The sequence below is a fragment of the Cylas formicarius genome, unplaced genomic scaffold (genome assembly GCF_029955315.1).
Source record: "Cylas formicarius isolate icCylForm1 unplaced genomic scaffold, icCylForm1.1 PGA_scaffold_4__25_contigs__length_36172078, whole genome shotgun sequence".
NCBI lineage: Eukaryota > Metazoa > Arthropoda > Insecta > Coleoptera > Brentidae > Cylas > Cylas formicarius.
This window is the reverse complement of record NW_026844334.1, coordinates 5,720,689-5,737,963: the sequence shown is the minus strand read 5'-3', so window position 1 is coordinate 5,737,963 and position 17,275 is coordinate 5,720,689. Positions and strand designations below refer to the sequence as shown.

At 34.0% G+C, this 17,275-nt stretch overlaps 1 protein-coding gene across 1 annotated transcript in view; it reads right to left on the bottom strand.

Moving 5' to 3' along the window:
* Positions 1–16,116, bottom strand: part of LOC132700406 (protein phosphatase 1 regulatory subunit 3B) — a 38,011-nt gene extending 21,895 nt beyond the window's left edge. The window contains exon 1 of the mRNA XM_060667707.1: positions 15,646–16,116. The gene's annotated coding sequence lies outside the window, so the exon portion shown is untranslated. The remainder of the gene's footprint in view (positions 1–15,645) is intronic.
* Between the last annotated feature and the right edge of the window lie 1,159 nt (positions 16,117–17,275).

The following is a 17,275-nucleotide window of genomic DNA, read 5'->3' as shown; positions in this document are numbered from 1 at the left end:
TTCTTTAGTCAACCTCCTAAGAAAAAAGAAGCAAAGAATATTTATTCCAGACAAGTTTCTTAGGAGCACGTTACTAAATTTTAAAGTTTTTAAAAAAAATCTCGATAAAGAATATTGTTAATAGCCCATTTATTGAATGAAAAGGTATGATAATAAGGAAGATCAGATCGTTTCTGTTTCTGCGTCTGGACAATAGTGACAATAGTACGATAAGAAAAAAGGAAAATATATTAATTTCAAAACCGCATTAATTTTTCTTTTGTTAAACAGAAAAGGAAGCTAGCCTTCCATAGAGTTATTTGTGAAATGAGATTTAAAAGCAGAAAATTAAACTGTTGCGTAATATATGATCATGTTTTACATCGCTTTTTCTAAAAATACACGTGTCCAAACGTGGCTTACAATGTATTTCTGGAGAACAAATACAGACTAAGCGTATGCGTTAATGAGGCATTGACACAGCACAAAACTGTTAAACGGTCTTTGCTTGCTTTGAAACCTAAAAAAATTTAAAAAACATTAAACAAAATATGTGTATATATGTAAAACTAACCTGGTGTACTAGTTTCTGAGCCTGCAGCAAGTGTTCTTTTTGGCATTGCTTTCCAATAAAGTTCAGTTGGTTCCCCATTATACACTTGCTCAGGTCTTAGGTCGTGCTCCGTCATAAAATTTTCAGAATCATAACAAAATTCTACCATAGCAGCATCATCAGCGCTTAATTTCTCCCCTTGAACAGCCAATTCTCGTATTCTATGGCGTTTTTTAAATCTGTAAAGCCAACCAGAAGATGCCGAGAAGTTGCCTTTAATTTTTAATTGCTCTCTTCTGCACTTGCTCATAGCATCATCAAGTTATCTGCTTTAGCTGCAAAGCTCTGTAATTTGGCTGTTCTCTTTACAATGTCACGAATCGTTTGTTTTCCAATAGTATAATTTTTAGCCCACAAACAAAAAATAAAATTTTCATTTTGTGCCTCTGCTTACGATTAACTAACTAACCCAAACTAATGAGCAGGTCAATCAGAACTCGGTAAATATAGTAGGTTAAAACATGGAGTCCCCGACACAAATTTAAGTATTCCTTGCGCACGGTGGATCAATTTAAAATGGCGCCCGGAAAAGCCGTCGCCCGGATAAAGCGCGCACGGATAATCGGGGTTCTACTGTAGTATAAAATAAATCTCTGCGAAAAAATTTGCTGCGATATTTTTATTTTTGTGGTTAACTCCCAGTTAAAACCCGGACACCCGGTATGCGTATACGGTAGGCCAGAACGGTGACTTATTTATGAGTTTCGTTCAAAAAATTGCTTTCGCCCGACAGAAATAGATTTCAATTATTCCACGGTTGTTTATTTATATGCAGATATGAAGGAAATAATTGACAAGAAATTAGAACCGCTGAATTATTTATGCGACATACGCCGTAAAATACCGCGCGCCAAACACCATTTCAATATTTATCTGTTGTTTCTTCTAATTATCAAATGCAAATTGGCGTAAGTATATGTAAGTACGTGGGTACTTGGCAATCAGCGGCGTTGACATAAAACTACCGATAGTATCTGAGGTGTCGGCTCCTGCCTATTTCACATACCGTAATTTTTTAATTACCAGAAGGAGAGGTGATGGAGAACCTTTAATGGCGGCTTGTTTAAGCTTGCTTACGCACTATGGCTTCCCAAAATGGAGACTCGCAATTTAGTCGAAAACTAACGTAGGTATTTTAACAGATGGTTTTAACTGAAATAGACGACCGGCCGCCAAATAACCACGCAACTAGCTACTTTGCACCAGTGCTATTTACAAAGTGAAATGTGATAAGAAAAGTGGTGAATTCATAAATTTTTGAAACAAGCCTAGCACCAACGTTGTTGTGTCAAAGCTGGGCAAACATTTTGAAAGGAGTAATTTATAAGCAAGACCAGGTAGGACAAAGTAAGTGTTTCTGATTTTTCTTAGCTAGGATTTCTTTTTTCGTATGCCGTTTTCTCCATCTACTAGTCTCTGCATGCTTCTAGTAGTTCATATTCATATTCATATTCAAGATAAGTTGTTTTTCTTCATTTGATTGTTCATAATAATGTCCATTCCTGTTATAAATTATTAAAAAATAAATTTTGATTTCTTTTTCTACTAGTGCCATCTCCAAGTTGTTTTTTTTTCGTTTGATTGTTAATGACAATTTCTATTCCTGTCCAATTATTTTCAGACTTCCTCATTAGTAGTCCATGGTATTTTTATGTAACTACGCTAGAGCTATATGTTAAAGTCTCATGTTTGTTGGTCTAAGGAATTATGATGCTTCTTCCTTATATATAATGACACTTTCTGGTAAAGGTAATAATTGCTATGCTCTCAATACTTGCCTGAAAGGGGATTCAAGCATATTGAGAACAATTCCAGAAGGTGTTTGTTAGCTGGCAGCGCTTACCATAAAAAACCAGAAGATTCTATTCGTATACTCAAGGAGAAATTGCCATGCCATAAATTACTTGAGAATGCAGCCAGAAAAAAAGTGCCAAAATAGTTACAGCATTATCGCACAATGTCACACACACATCAAGTAGCCATTGTAAAACTAAATCAGCTTCTTACGAATAATTTAAAATTTGATTTAGGCACTTTATTTAGATTCATAACTGTCAATTTGATGCAAGCGAGGCAAGCAAAATACAGAGATCCTGTCACTGTTACAATGACACTTTAGTTTGCAAGTTACAAAGTGTAAATTTCAAAGCCACCTAATCTTTTAGATGCGACGCATTTCTTTTTCACTTTTCAAACAAAGCAAAGTGAAAAGTGGCGATTTCCACGATTTTGAAGTAAAACTCAGCCCGCGAAAGGTTTTTACCATTCTTTTTACTCTAACAACCGTGACTTGACACGCCATTCATGAAAAAACGACGCTAATGCGATAAAATACGACCCTCGGTGCGCGAGAAAATAACACGCGGCATATTGCCGATCGTAGTGGGCCGCGGGCGGCGGCTGACCGACTCGATACTTTGTAAACGTCAATTTTTAAAGTCGCAGCCCGCTTCGCGAAATGCAAAACGGCTTAAAAGTCACGTCTCGGTCCGTTCGTTTCGCAGACGTCTGTCTATTCTTGTGCGTGCGGGGTAACTAACCTACCTCTATATATAAACAAGTCGTCAGGTCTGCCCAGGTAATATTATACGCGTGTAAAACGAACGTAACATATTATCCGCCCCCCGAGAGATCTAGCGAATTCCTGAGGGTATTATGCGAGGTATAGAATGTCGGGAATTTGTCTCGCCTATACAGGGCGTCTCTGACGTAGTCAATTGTCAGATAGTTTGCCTAGAAATTTGGAGGGTAGACTGAGATAGAGAAGACTGTCAAATCGATTAACACTCAAGAAAAACGTCTTTATTTTATTTATTTTTTTTTGAAACAGCTTTGTTAAATAAAAATAATAGCTCAGGCTTCAACACTTAAATTACTTTGTAAGTCTAATGTCGCCACTTAAATTATTAAAACATTTGGATGCTAGATGAACAGGATTATTTAGATCTACGTTAGTACTGCTTAGATATAATGCTCTGTGCGCTCTTGTGCTGAAACTATGTATTTGATTTTTAACATTGTTCAAATTCCATCATAGTTTCAAATTACGTATATTTAATTCCTAATAATAGATATACAACATTTTCAAAATTTTATTTTGCATAATTTGCATCTCATTCGAAACTTACTTTCCTCAGATGTGATGAGTGCTCCGAGGATAGAACCTTGTGGTAAACAAGGTTTGTATTCAGCGTCATAGTCATGAATGTTTTAAACATCAATCACCAACAATCTTTGCTGGTACACGCATTTACAAAGTTCAAAAAACACCTTAAGGCATTATCTGACACTACAGCATTTTTGGATGCAAATCCCGCAAGCTAAATAAAAAAATTAAATATATTTGGGTTAGTGCCTTTTTTGTATAAGGTGTCTTTTTTAATGACTTGTTCCTTTTCTTTTTCGGAACTAAATAAATATCTCTCTATTTATTTATATATTTATTTATCAATCAAAATTTTATCACTTTTTATACGGAAAAACCTTTTTCTCTAAACATTGCATTCGGGTCATTTCAAGATCGTTATACCGCGCATGTTTTGGAGACGCCCTGTATATCGATAGGCCGGTCGAATTCACATTTTGATGTAAATATTCCGAATGCCGACTTAAATGCGACTTTATTTATGGGCACAGATTAAAGCGGCGCTAAAATTAAATTATATGATTGGCGGCAATTAAATTTTACAATTATCAAACATCAAACTCGCGAATTAATTCTATTTATAGCGCGCTTATTTTCTTGAACCGTTCGGTATTAATGCGGGGTACCAGAAGTAATTGCACAAAACGCGATTACGTAATAGGCCTACACCCAAATTAATTATGATGGAGAGTCGATTATATGGAGTCTAGAGTACAAGGAAGAAAGCAATTGCGCCGTTTTAAAAGCATTAAAAGCAAATGGCCTTTGCCTAGGCAAAGGCGAACTGCCTGGGCAAATGGCCATTTGCCTAGAAAAATGTAATTTGCCTAAATCGTTGTCAGGCAAATGACTTTAGGATTTGACGTATAGACGTATGTTTTTCCGGTTTTGCTGTTACAATTTTTATTAATTTTTATTTTTTTTTAAATATTTATATTTTTTTACAATTATTTTGTTTGTATTTAGCATTACAATTAATGCTCAAATTTTGTTTAAGTTACATGTTTTCGTTTTCTTATTATTTTTTGGAATTAGTTTTTGCGTTTCTTATAAAAAAAATATTCATTAAATAAACTGGAGCTCATTTTGTTATTACAAATATTTACATTTTCATTGGACCAGTCAAATAGCATTTACCTAGTTATTTAGCAATTGGCTAAGTCCGCAGGTAGTGAAACCTTATGACCTTACAAGGCTTCGTATTGGTTGAACTTCATTTCTTCTCTCTCCTCATTTTGTATTTGTATTTGTATATTTATCAATTGTCCGTATCAAAGCTTTGCCATAAATCAGTAAGAATAATACTTAACATTGCATAAAGGGTTTTTCTAAAAGTGACCGTTGGGATTCAAAAGTTATGCCGCGTGACACCCTCAAAGGGACCGGGAATTTAGTGGGAGGTCCACGATAAGACGGACAGTAAATGCGTACATGTGTAGAGTCCATTATCGCGTCAGGAAATTGACGTCGAAGAATGACATTCCACCGAGAGAGCGTCTGGTAACTTTCATTTTGAACGTGTGGCATTAGTATTACAACCTAAAATTTATAAATTCGTATTTTTAAAATATAAATTGTGTCGACACAAATCACAAAATATAACGTTCATATAGTGATAATAAAATGTATTTGTTTTTATAGTTTTTGTTAGTAAAAATTCCAATGCCTTTACAAGGAATTTTTGGTCATTACGCAAAACAAGAAAGTAAGAAATATTAAAAAACTTTCCATTAAAAATGTCTGCTTGATTATTACAATGGTTAAAGCATCATGCGCTTTTTTAAATATTTAAAACAGTGTAATAAATAGTGATTTAATAAATAAAATACATGTATTTTGAAAAAAAAAACATGTTAAAATTTCTTATAAAATTTAAAAAGCTTTTTGTATCAACACCTAATAAGGATTTGTTTGACTTTTATTTCTCTACTTTTTTTTTGTAATTTACCCAGATGATTTTTTATTCATTTTAATGATTTGTGGCACTTTTTTGAAGAGAGAGACCATCGAAATTGAAATATCAAAAATATATCGCTAATTAAAAACTTAACTCCCTTTAAAGTTTAACATTTTTTTCATTTCAAGGCTGAGGCTTTTTAAAGGTTTTAAAAGATTAACGGCATGAATTGCTTTTCTCTCGCAATTTTAAGCAGCACTATTGCCAGTGGTGGCTTTTATGAGTTTTGTCTATTTTGCTTTGAAATTCTAAAACCGTTAGGTCTGTTGCACTGTGACTGAAGATGAAATTCTTTAATTTCGAAACATGTTTCAATTAAAAAGGGTTCCGTAATATATCCCTTTATCCGCTGGTGGAGAAGACTGAGAGTTTCCTTTTATCTTATCTTTACGCTTCACTGTGTGAAAAAGGACAGTTATTTGTTTGTCGCACATGCAGCACATTGTATTTGCTGAACATCCTTTCAAAAGTGTTTTTTCTTCCATAGTTGGCCAACACAAGGACAAACATATAACTTTGGTTTTAGACGTAATTACTTTGATGTAAGTACGCATATCGAATATTGTTAATTAGTATTCATTTTATCTTGATGTCCCCTGCGAGCTTTTTTGAAAACTGGCTAAGAATAAATATTAAAAATACGCGCAATAACATGCCGCCTTGTCAGTTTCCTTTTTCTATGGATTCCGAAGTTGTTATTTCAATTTTGACTTCTGCCGATTGCGTCCAGCATAGTTCAGAAACAATTCTAATATCTCCTTGGTCTAATCCAATTCCTCTTAAAACTTCCATTAGTTTTTCACGCTTTGAGGATCCCTTAAGATCGCTCTACTAGGCAAAAATTTTTAGAAAGAAAGTCGCTGAAAAATGGTAAATATTAAAAGTTTACATTTCAAAAGCGTTTTTCTTTTCCATAGTTGGATTCTGTGGAGTCATTTTTAGTCTGGTTTTAAACGTATTTAAAGCAACACATCGAATATTTTGTTTTCCCCCTGCGATGCCATATACAGCTTTTTTGAACATTGCCTGATAATATGTTAAAAATAAGGGCAACGATATGCAGGCTTGCCTGTTTTCTTTTTTTATGGATTCCGAGGTTGCTATTTCAATTTTCACCTCTTCCGATTGCTTCCAGCACAATTTTAATATCTCATCTCATTAGTTTTGAGGTAATCCATATTGGAGTATTGGAAATTTAGAGGATTCTCTAAGATCACTCCCAGACAAAACTTTTTAGAAAGAAAGTCGCTGGAAAATGTCCAAGATTAAAAGTTTATTTAGTCAAGACTATAGCTAACTCGGAGTATCGCAAATATTCATCATCTGCCGCAAATGATCTCGTTAAAAACCTTATTACTCCGGCGATCTTCTGGTACGAGGCTTGATTACCATATTAACCAACGCGACGTATAAATCTCTTTTCCTCGAGAAATCTAGAGCGAATTATAAGCTCAAACCGGGGCCCCGGACAATCAACCTCCGCCCATGGTCGAGCGTTAATAAATTTCAAAGACTACCGAGACCGACGAGGCAGCAGTTAAGGTAGGTCGTTGCCATGGGCGTTTCTTGAGCAAAGTGTGTGTTTGCCTGTCCAGTTACCGAACGATTTTTTATTTTTGCGACGGAATCGCGAAATTCCACAGACACCAAACCAAAAAGGCTAAATTATATAGATTAACATCGCGGCGTAATCTTATAAATACGCTTAAAGAATTAATTTCTATCGGGATCTGATAAGGGTAATCTGATATTATACTTCGGCGACCGGTTGGACTAGAAATTCCGAGCCCGTGGATTAATTTCCTTAAAAACGCGAGTATGGCGGGACGACGCTGGTGTCCGATATTAATTTATGATTGCGGATCATCAACTTCTTTTTAAAAAATTGAACTTAGGTGGCTTTTACTTGATGAAAATCCATTTATCAAAATAAATAAAAACTAAAAGTTCAGATTTTCACGAAATTATATATTTTGACATGACAATTGTTTCGACAACACCGTGTCTTTATCAAATGTAATATTTACAAAGTACCTGCTACTATATATACCGAAAAATGACCATAAAACCTTAATTAATGTTGTTGTGAGAATTTAAGTTCAATAAAGGAGAGGCATTTAAATCTAATTGATCGATAAGCAATACATTTGAATGTCTCACATTTTGTTAATCTCCATGGCTTCCAATAAATTTAATTTTCTACTTTTTGTGTTCCTATTGTATTGTTGGTTCTGAAAGCTATTTATAAATCACATTTTAACAAATGTTTTGAACCTTTTTCATTAGGTTCTCCTATGTAATTATTTTAAATTGTTCGTGTTCTGTATTAGGTTTCGGATAAATAGAGTTTACTGTTGTCTGGATTTACTTTTTAATTTATAATTTTATCTATAATGGAAGGATTGTAGCTGTTGCTCAGTGCAATTTGTTTAATGATATATTAAGTTCTTTGTTGTAATTTTCTGTTGAGAGTGGCGTATTTAGAAGTCTGTGTATAAAAGAGTTAAATGCAGCCAGTTTGTGTGTATAAGGGTGATTTGAGCTGTTATGTATGTCTCTGTCCGTGTGTGAAGGTTTATGATATATTGAAAAATATAATTCGTGGAAATTCACTATCGAGATTGAACAGGATAACTCTATTAATTTTTTAGACTTAACTCTTTCGAAAGCGCAAAACAAATTAGATTTTTCAATATATCGTAAACCTTCACGCACGGACACAGTCTTACCGATAATGTTTCAAATGCAGTACTGCGAGCAGCCTATTTTGAGGTCTTTCATGTGCATCTTCCGTATATGGTCATGAATCAGGAGTTCAGCGTCTCTTTGCACAGTCAGAGTAGTAAGTGGTTTGGGTTATAGGAATGATTGTTGACCTTCAGAGAGTTGAGTATACTTACACTGCCTTCCTTGTATATCTTGGAATATCTGCTTCAGGTGAAAGGGATTCCACATTGCTTTCTGCTCATGAAGACATACTTACATATCCAACCAGAAATAAAAGTACTTTAGTACCGACCTTCTGGCGAATGAAAAAGTGTAAAAATTACCCAGAGTACAATATTTTTTAATATTTTTTCTACTTCCGTCTGTAAAATACCTAATTACCTAACGATCTAGCGTGCGGGAAGCGTCACTTTACCACCTCAGTTTCCTTTCCCACGAATCCGAGCCAGTTCGGACATTTCCGGGATTTTGCCGCACGGGAGCAATCGGAGGTTTTCGGAGCTATTTCCCACGCTTTGAATTTTGACGTTTGTCAGTTCTGACGGTCATGAAGTGAATGTATTGTGTAAGTAAAGTGACATTTATAATTTAAGTTTCCCACAGAAATTTTGCATACCTTACGCATGAACTTTAGTGGTTTTTACAGTTTTTTTATTAATATCTTGCCATGTCTCATCAGTACAAACAAAACAAAAACTGAAGGTTAGGACCTGCTTTTTCTTATATGACATATCCAAATATTTTGTTTGAATGGTACGAAATTTAGTAATCTGATAATCTGTTATTACTTTTATTTTGTTGAATTGTGATATTTTCGTGACGGTAGTAGAAAAAATATAGTATGCAACACCTCCGATAAACTTTTTAAGTCACTCGTTTATTATACTCTCGCTCCGCTGCGCTCCGCCCGTATTTTTGAATTGTATTTTAATAGATACTATTTTGCGGCGTATTACTTAGATGCCTGGTTTTGTCATACTCTTTTACCTGACGTGTGTACATTGTCGTTTGTAATGAAACATAAACAAACTGATTGATTGAATGATTTGGGGATGTAGTTCTGGTGTATATGGGTATCGAACGTCACACGTGGCAACTTATCGTCGTACTCATTCATTTCCTGAAAACTTTACATATCGTTACTTATATCTGCTTCTTGCATCAAGGTCTTCAACAATTCTTTTTTAATTAAAATTAATTCAATGTGCTGTAAAAACCTTACAGTTGCTATATTTTTTTGTTTTTTTTTTATGAACAGAGTTTATGCACATATACGGGGTGCGCCCAAGGACTTGGTTCAAGTGAAAACAGAGAACAGAGTAGAGTATTGAAAATATACGAAAAAGAAAACTTATTGTCTAATATTTAACTTAACTCAAGAGAAAACTGTATATATTGAAGATTAAACACAGTCAAACCTTATTCTATATTTTCATCTAAAAAATTTCATTCATCTAAAAGATTCTAATATTTTGTTACCATTTAATATTTTGTACGAAACAATCTATTTTGTCCGTGTTTTTAGTCCCAGTTATTATATTCCTCAGAAAAATTGTGAGATACCAATGCAATTCGCTGATCTTTTTCTACGGTAAATATTTCTTCAGAATCGTTTGAATTTTCCAAAAACACCAAGTAAGAGATAGTAGATTGTATAAGATTGTACTACATTAATTTTAAATTACTTAATAACGATAATAATAATCAACTTTATATCACATTGTATTACAAATAGATTACATAAAAGTAACATGCCAAACACAAAGGAAATCGCCTTTAAAAACGAAAAAGATACTAGATTCTATTACAAATTTCAATTACCTACATTGTATTAATTAATCAGTAGTTAAAGGCTACAGAAAAAAAATCTTCTAGAGAACATGCTTCTGAAATTTTTTTACGGTACACCTAAAAATTTGTACATTTGCAATTCCTTTTACATTATTGGGTAATTTATTATACAATCTCAGGCACATGTAACAAGGACTCCTTTCAGTTAACGTTAAACGGCGAATGGGGTAATTTACATTTAGGGTTCTGGTATTATATCCGTGAAATATGTGAAAAAGTATAATAAATGTTTCATAAATATATAACGCGTACACGGTCGCACAGATACGAAGAGTCCTCTTTTGAACCACGAAAATGTTATGTACCCACCCAAAAAATAAAGTTTGCTAAATAGATTATTTTTTAAGTTTTCATATAGTTTGCAACAACTCTAATTACATAACAAACTGAATTTAATTTATTCAGCAAATAATGAATATGTTCCATCAATCAACCAATCAAGATAATCTTTAATTTATAAACCTAAGAATTTAGTGCTTCTTATGCCTAGTGGCATTTCACCTATAGTTTTTAGTTAGTTAGTTAGTTCTAAAAATGATTAAATTTGTTTTTTCTTTGTTTAATATCAATTTATTTCCTAGAAACATGTCATTAGCCCTTATAAAAATATCCTTTATCAGTAACCTCGGTAAAATTATTTATTATTTAATTTAATTTGCATGGTATACATTGCATTTCTGATGTTTCTAATAGAATGTCTAATAGAATCATCGCTAGTAAAAAACGGATCTATTATCGCTTGTTCAAATCTTCGACATTTTCTTATATTCCTGACGATGTCAAAGAGTATTTTTACGTCAAATCCACCAACAAAAATAGTTTCTTCCAATAACATGAAAAAACGACAGGCACGGCAACGCCGCGCGTTCACATCTCGGACACAACGTCGTTCCGCATTTAATTGCCCGTTTTAATGTCTATCGGCGCACGAAACGTCGCGAAAAACCGTCATTATAATAGCTTTTAACAAATAAAATTCCTCGCCGGCTCTTTCCGATCCGCCCCGTACGATTAACGACCTTATGACCTTCAACTTTTAATGACCCCACGGTTTCGAAGCCCGCGGGTCTCCTCAATATCGGCGCAATTAGGAAATTTTCTCCCCCCGAGTCAATCCTATAATCATCGCGACAGCCGCTATTTGTTTAACACTGGGACACCGGTGACATTTACATTAAAAAAAAATAAGAGGAAAGTATGTAGGTTTGGACAGTCACGTGCAACTTACAATTCGACTGCCCAAGAATTACAAAAATTTTGGTAGTCGTTTAACGCAGGTTTCACTGCCAGCGCAGTGTACCGGAAGGGTCACTTAAATTAGATTTAATGTTTATTTGTGTGCGTGTTGGCCTAACGGTAGGTCGGATTTGGTGGCCCGTGACGTTTTAAAAGCGATTTAAACAGTAGCGTCGTCCAAGGCGGATAAAACGTATTATTGTTGTTTTTAATATAAAAAAATAGAAATAAAAATGTAAGTGCACAATTACGTAAGAAAATTGAAGAAAACAAAAAGTGCTTTTCTTCATTTTTTATTCGTCTCTGAAGAAGTTTGAAAAACCAAAAAAAAACAATTATTATTATTAGTGTTATTATCATAAAAACTAACCAAACTTCAATTCAAAATAGAAATCAAAATATAAATTAGCAATTAAATAAGAAAATTGAAGAAAACAAAAAGAGCTCTTCTTCGTTTTTTATTCGTGTCTGAACAAGTTTGAAAAACAAATGCGATCCTATATTCAAAGGATCACTTCTTAAAATTTGGTAGCACACTTAAGAAACACCTGAACTGGATTTGGTGCACCGCGATATTTTAAAAGTGTATTATTATTATTATTATTATCATTGCTATTCTAACAAAAAGTAACCAAACTTCAATTGAAAATAGAAACAAAAATATAAGTGTACAATTACATAAGAAAATTAAAGAAAACAAAAAGAGCTTTTCTTCGTTTTTTATTCATGTCTGATGAAGTTTGAAAAACAAAAAAAAAACAATTATTATAATTATTATTATTGTTGTTATTATTATAAAAACTAACCAAACGTCAATTCAAAATAGAAATAAAAATATAAATGCACAATTAAATAAGTAAATTGAAGAAAACAAAAAGTGCTCTTGTTCGTTTTTTACACGTGTCTGAACAAGTTTGAAAAACAAATGCGATCCTATATTCAAAGGATCACTTCTTAAAGTTTAGTAGCGCACTTAAGAAACACCTGCACAGGATTTGGGCCCCGTGATATTTTAACAGTGGTTTTAATCAGTAGCGTCGTCCAATGCACATAAAACGTATTGTTGTAATTATTGCAAAAGAGTAAAACTTCGATTGAAAACCGAAGTAAAAATAAAATTCCACAATTAAACAAGAAAATTGCACGTAATTCAACAAAAAGAGCTTTTCTTCATTTTTTATCCTTGTTTTTTCGTGTCTTGTAGAGGTATTAAATGTTATAATTTGGTTTCAAAGAGGGGGATATGCAGATCAAGGAAAAATGAAGAAACATACGAAGTGACGCACTTTTTCTAGAAATTTTCAAAAAAAAATCGAGCAAACTTGATTTTGTTCACATATTTCTAAACCTAATTCTTTTTAGAAGACCGTAATTGAAATAAATAAGAATGACACTTAGGTAGACTTGACTAAATACTTTAACAAAGTGTTTTTCTTTAAATTTCTATACACTGTGACCATAAATAACGTTGGAATAATTTAAGAAATGATTCATGAAAAAATAAGATTTTTTTTCTTATTAAAATGGAAATGCATGATTTTTAAGATAGAGAGTGTGAAACTATTAAAAATCTTCCTTGCTTGTAGAAAAAAAGCAAATTTATTGCAGTAACGCAAATAATTCAATGAATCGTGAATGGGCCTCTAGTCAGAATAAACAACACTGCCAAATATCAACTAAATCGCTTAATGGATATTTAAAATTTGTATTAAAACCCCTTTTTTTAAAGATCGACACTCTGTATCTTGTACACTATGCATTTTTGGACCTACGTTCATATGAAAAAATTTTCTTAAATTTCCGGACGGATAAAAATCATGAAAGTTAATACAAAATTAATACGGTATTAGCATTTTAATACTAAATAAAGTTATGTTAATTTTATTGATATTCAATGACAAAGAAATACATTAACAAAAAAAATTAATAATAAAATGTTCCTATATGATGCGGAATTTAGTCGTGATAATTATAACGAACCACTTTACACAAGGCACAAACTATAAAGAAATAGACACTAAATAAATAAGTATTTAATTTTTTTTTTTGAAATTCAACTAATGATAGCTTGAAAAAATTAATTTAATCACTTAATTGTCAGTTAGTAGTCACACCATTCGGTATTGTACTTTGTGAAAAAGAGAAGAAGAAAAGGTTTATGTGTTCAATGGCCGAATGATCTTTGCAATCTTCTCCAACAGAAATAAAAGAAGAAGAAAATCGCGTCGCCCGCGGCGTACCAACTTCGCTTTATCGGCGGTGCCACTGAAACTCGGTTGATAATTATTCAAAGACCCCGCGTGACTTTAACTGCCGTGCAAAATTGCAAATTAACCTGCCGACCACGCGCTTCGTGGGTGTTTCCTCGCGAATGGCTGTCGCGAACGGCCGTAATGATCGAGGAAAAGTCCGATTGACTTTTTCCGTCCTCCGATACGCGTCAGGTTGTCCGTTATCTCGCCGCAGCTCAATCGATAACTCGAGATCTAATCCTTATATTTGCATAAAAGAATATTAGAAAGCGCAAAGCTACGTATGAAAAGATAGGACGCCTAAAGACGCTCTTAAATGTATCGGTATCGGCAACTGACGTTACATCCGACACCCACTGATGTTACAAGGTTTCAAAAAAAAAATCTTTATAGTAAACATCTCACTAGTCTAATGGTAGATTTTTCTTAGTAGATTATGATTTTGATAGGTGTTCCAGGAGGATGATTTTGCACTAGACTCATAAAACGACATAAATAGTTCTCTTGCTGAAATATTGATTTAGGTAGCGAATGAAAGAGTTTTAAAAAAATATATTTTTATGTGCTACTGTCACCGGTAGAATTCGCTCAAATTGAAAATTCAATCCAATCCACAAATCTGGCGCAAAGTCAACTTGCACCATAATTTATAGTTTTGACAAAAAAACGCACGCTACTGACATTTAAAAAATGTCAAGTTTCACGTCGTATTTATAAAAACATCCACTATAAATCACCTTGTGATTTTTAAAACAAATAATATTAAGAACTTCTACGTATTTGTTTCTGTATTATACGTCGTTGTTTCTTATTTTTTGTACTTGTATCACAGTTATCCAACACCGGTATCTGAATTTTACGGAAATAAAGCTGTCTATCTACTTATCTGTCTATCTAGTAAAATTATTATTACTTAGGCATTGATCTCGAGAAAAGAACCTGATTGTTTATCAAATTGGAAGTGTACTTAGGGTGTTGATTAGCAGCTACCTACTTCTAATAAGAACGCTTGACGTTAATTAAAAGATTTTTTAAGTGAAGTAAGCGTTTTGGTTGACTTTTTAAAAAAATAATTTATAAAAACATTAAAAACTTTGTTTGCTAATAAAAAATCACGCAAACTAGCCAATGTAACAGAAGTCCGATTAAATTATGACCCAGCAAAACGTACTGAAAGAAAAGGTGAGACGCAAATCAGAAACAAAATTTAAATTAATTAAATGTAAGAATTTTTACAAATGCAATATCCCCAAACGGTGGGTGGAGATCTACAGGAAAAGGCTTAGTAATTTGGTTAGTTTTTATTGTATGCATTTGTTATCTGTTGTATTGCGTCATTAATTTGGCAGCAACAAAATACAACGTGTTTCTAACCAAAAATAGCGAAGCAACCTATGAATTTTTAATACTTGCGACATAGCAGTCGGCTTTATTTCCATCGAAAAAGGAACGTCAGTCTCGGCCTTTTATTTGTTAATTTCTAGGTCTCCAAGTTATTTCGATCGATATAGATTTTAAAAGGAACCAATCGCTTATCCACTTTTTTTAACGTCTCAGTGCGATAGAGTATTAATAAAATTTAGGACAAGAACCATATTCTTAATCCTTGTAATTTGAGATAACACAAACAGGTCGCATTTTTGAACCATAATGGCTTATTAAGAAATCACTTCGTGAGCGTTTGAAACGCTAACGTTTTTAAAACGTCGACAAGTCAGTGGCGCATCCAGGGGGCTGATTAAAAATTGGAAAATCTATACACAATTGGAAACCCAAACACAAAATTTTGACAATTAATTCAAGCACGACGCGTTTTCAATATATCATCGAATGGGGACTAGAAAAAAAAAACGGGCAAAACCTGACCAAAAAAAAAATCACTCACGGCTTTAATTGTTTCTTCGAGGTATCCGGATTTCTTCTTTCTGATCGGGTTTTACGAATCTTCTCGTCGCGCGACTTTTCACAAACTCGTCGCCGGTCGCATCTCTTGGTCGTCGGTCGCCCGAATTTTTCGAAAAATTTCACCTGACGGTCGACACCGGAAAACGTGTTACAGTTTACGGACGCAGAGAGGACCCCTCTTACATTTTTTTTTGTGCGGCCGAAGCTTTTTTTCTGCTCTCCGAGCGCCTGGTTCTAAAAGCGTCCGTACACGTTATCGTGGGACTTGAGACTGATCGCTCGCGCGTCTGGGAATAGCGCAATAAGCCGGTTCTCCTACCAATCGGAACACGTGGCCGCTTATCACCAAGACCAAATAATAATTCAGACGGAGACGAACTTGTCACGTTATGGACATGCCTCGTTCGCCGCCACGGTCTTCGGATAGAAATTGTTGCGTCAACCTGGTTTCAATCTCTCTCCCGAAATGGAATGCTTATCCCATAAAAACCACGCCCAGGTTACGAAAGGGCTTAAGGCATGGTTTTACTGGTGATGAACAAGAATTAATTAGGAAATCAAACCAAAATCGAAGTTTTATCCATAATAATATTTTGCAAAAAAACAGGAAATCATATGTCAGGAAAAGATTCAACATATTCTTACAGACGAACCATATCGTCAACTTAAAAAAGATCCTACGTCATCTATGGAACGGATCCTTAAATCTATCATTAAGGCTTTTTGTCCATCAGACTCCGTCAAAAAATCTGTCACCTTTCATGATTATAAAATTCCTCGTCGCTACGGACTCCCAAAGATTCACAAAGAAGGATTACCCCTTCCACCTATTCTCTAGCAAAATATCTACCTTCCTTATTAAAACCCTTTACAAGGAAAACTGGCAGTTTCGTACTTAATTCCTTCCGCTTCATTGAACAAATAAAAAGCATTACATTAGATACACATATATTCTGGTTAGTTTCGACCTAGAATCTCTCACTATCATTTCAGATATATTAAAATCCGAGAATCTGAATCTGAATTTTTCTTATAACCGTGAAATATTTGAACAAACGTTGGGAACAGCTATGGGTCCTCCAATACCTCCAGTCATCGCGAATATATTTACGGAAGACTTTGAGAAGGAAGCTCTCGACACCTTCCATCTAAAACCAAAATTATGGACACGCCACGTCGATTATGCTTTTGTTATTTGATGATTGATGGTGATCAATCCCTAGTAGATTTTCTTGGACATTTAAACTCTATATACCCTAATAATAGAAATGAAATAGAAACTAATAACAACCTCCTATTCTTAGATATTCTTATCAATAGAAAATCAGACCTAACATTGGGTCATTTTGTTTACAGAAAACCTACGCACACAGACCGACACCTTAATGCATTGTCACATCACCATCCGGCCCAAAATCATCGGTTATCAACTCTCTTGTTTACAGAGCCGTAGAACTATTTCAGCCCAAATCATTGAACCCAGAATTAAAACACCTTAGCTCTGCTCTTCTCTCTAATAATTTCCATATTAAAGATCTTAAGCGTTTTATCACAAAATATACTTCACCCTTTAACCTTCCAATAGCAATGAAACCGAAAGCAATGTCACA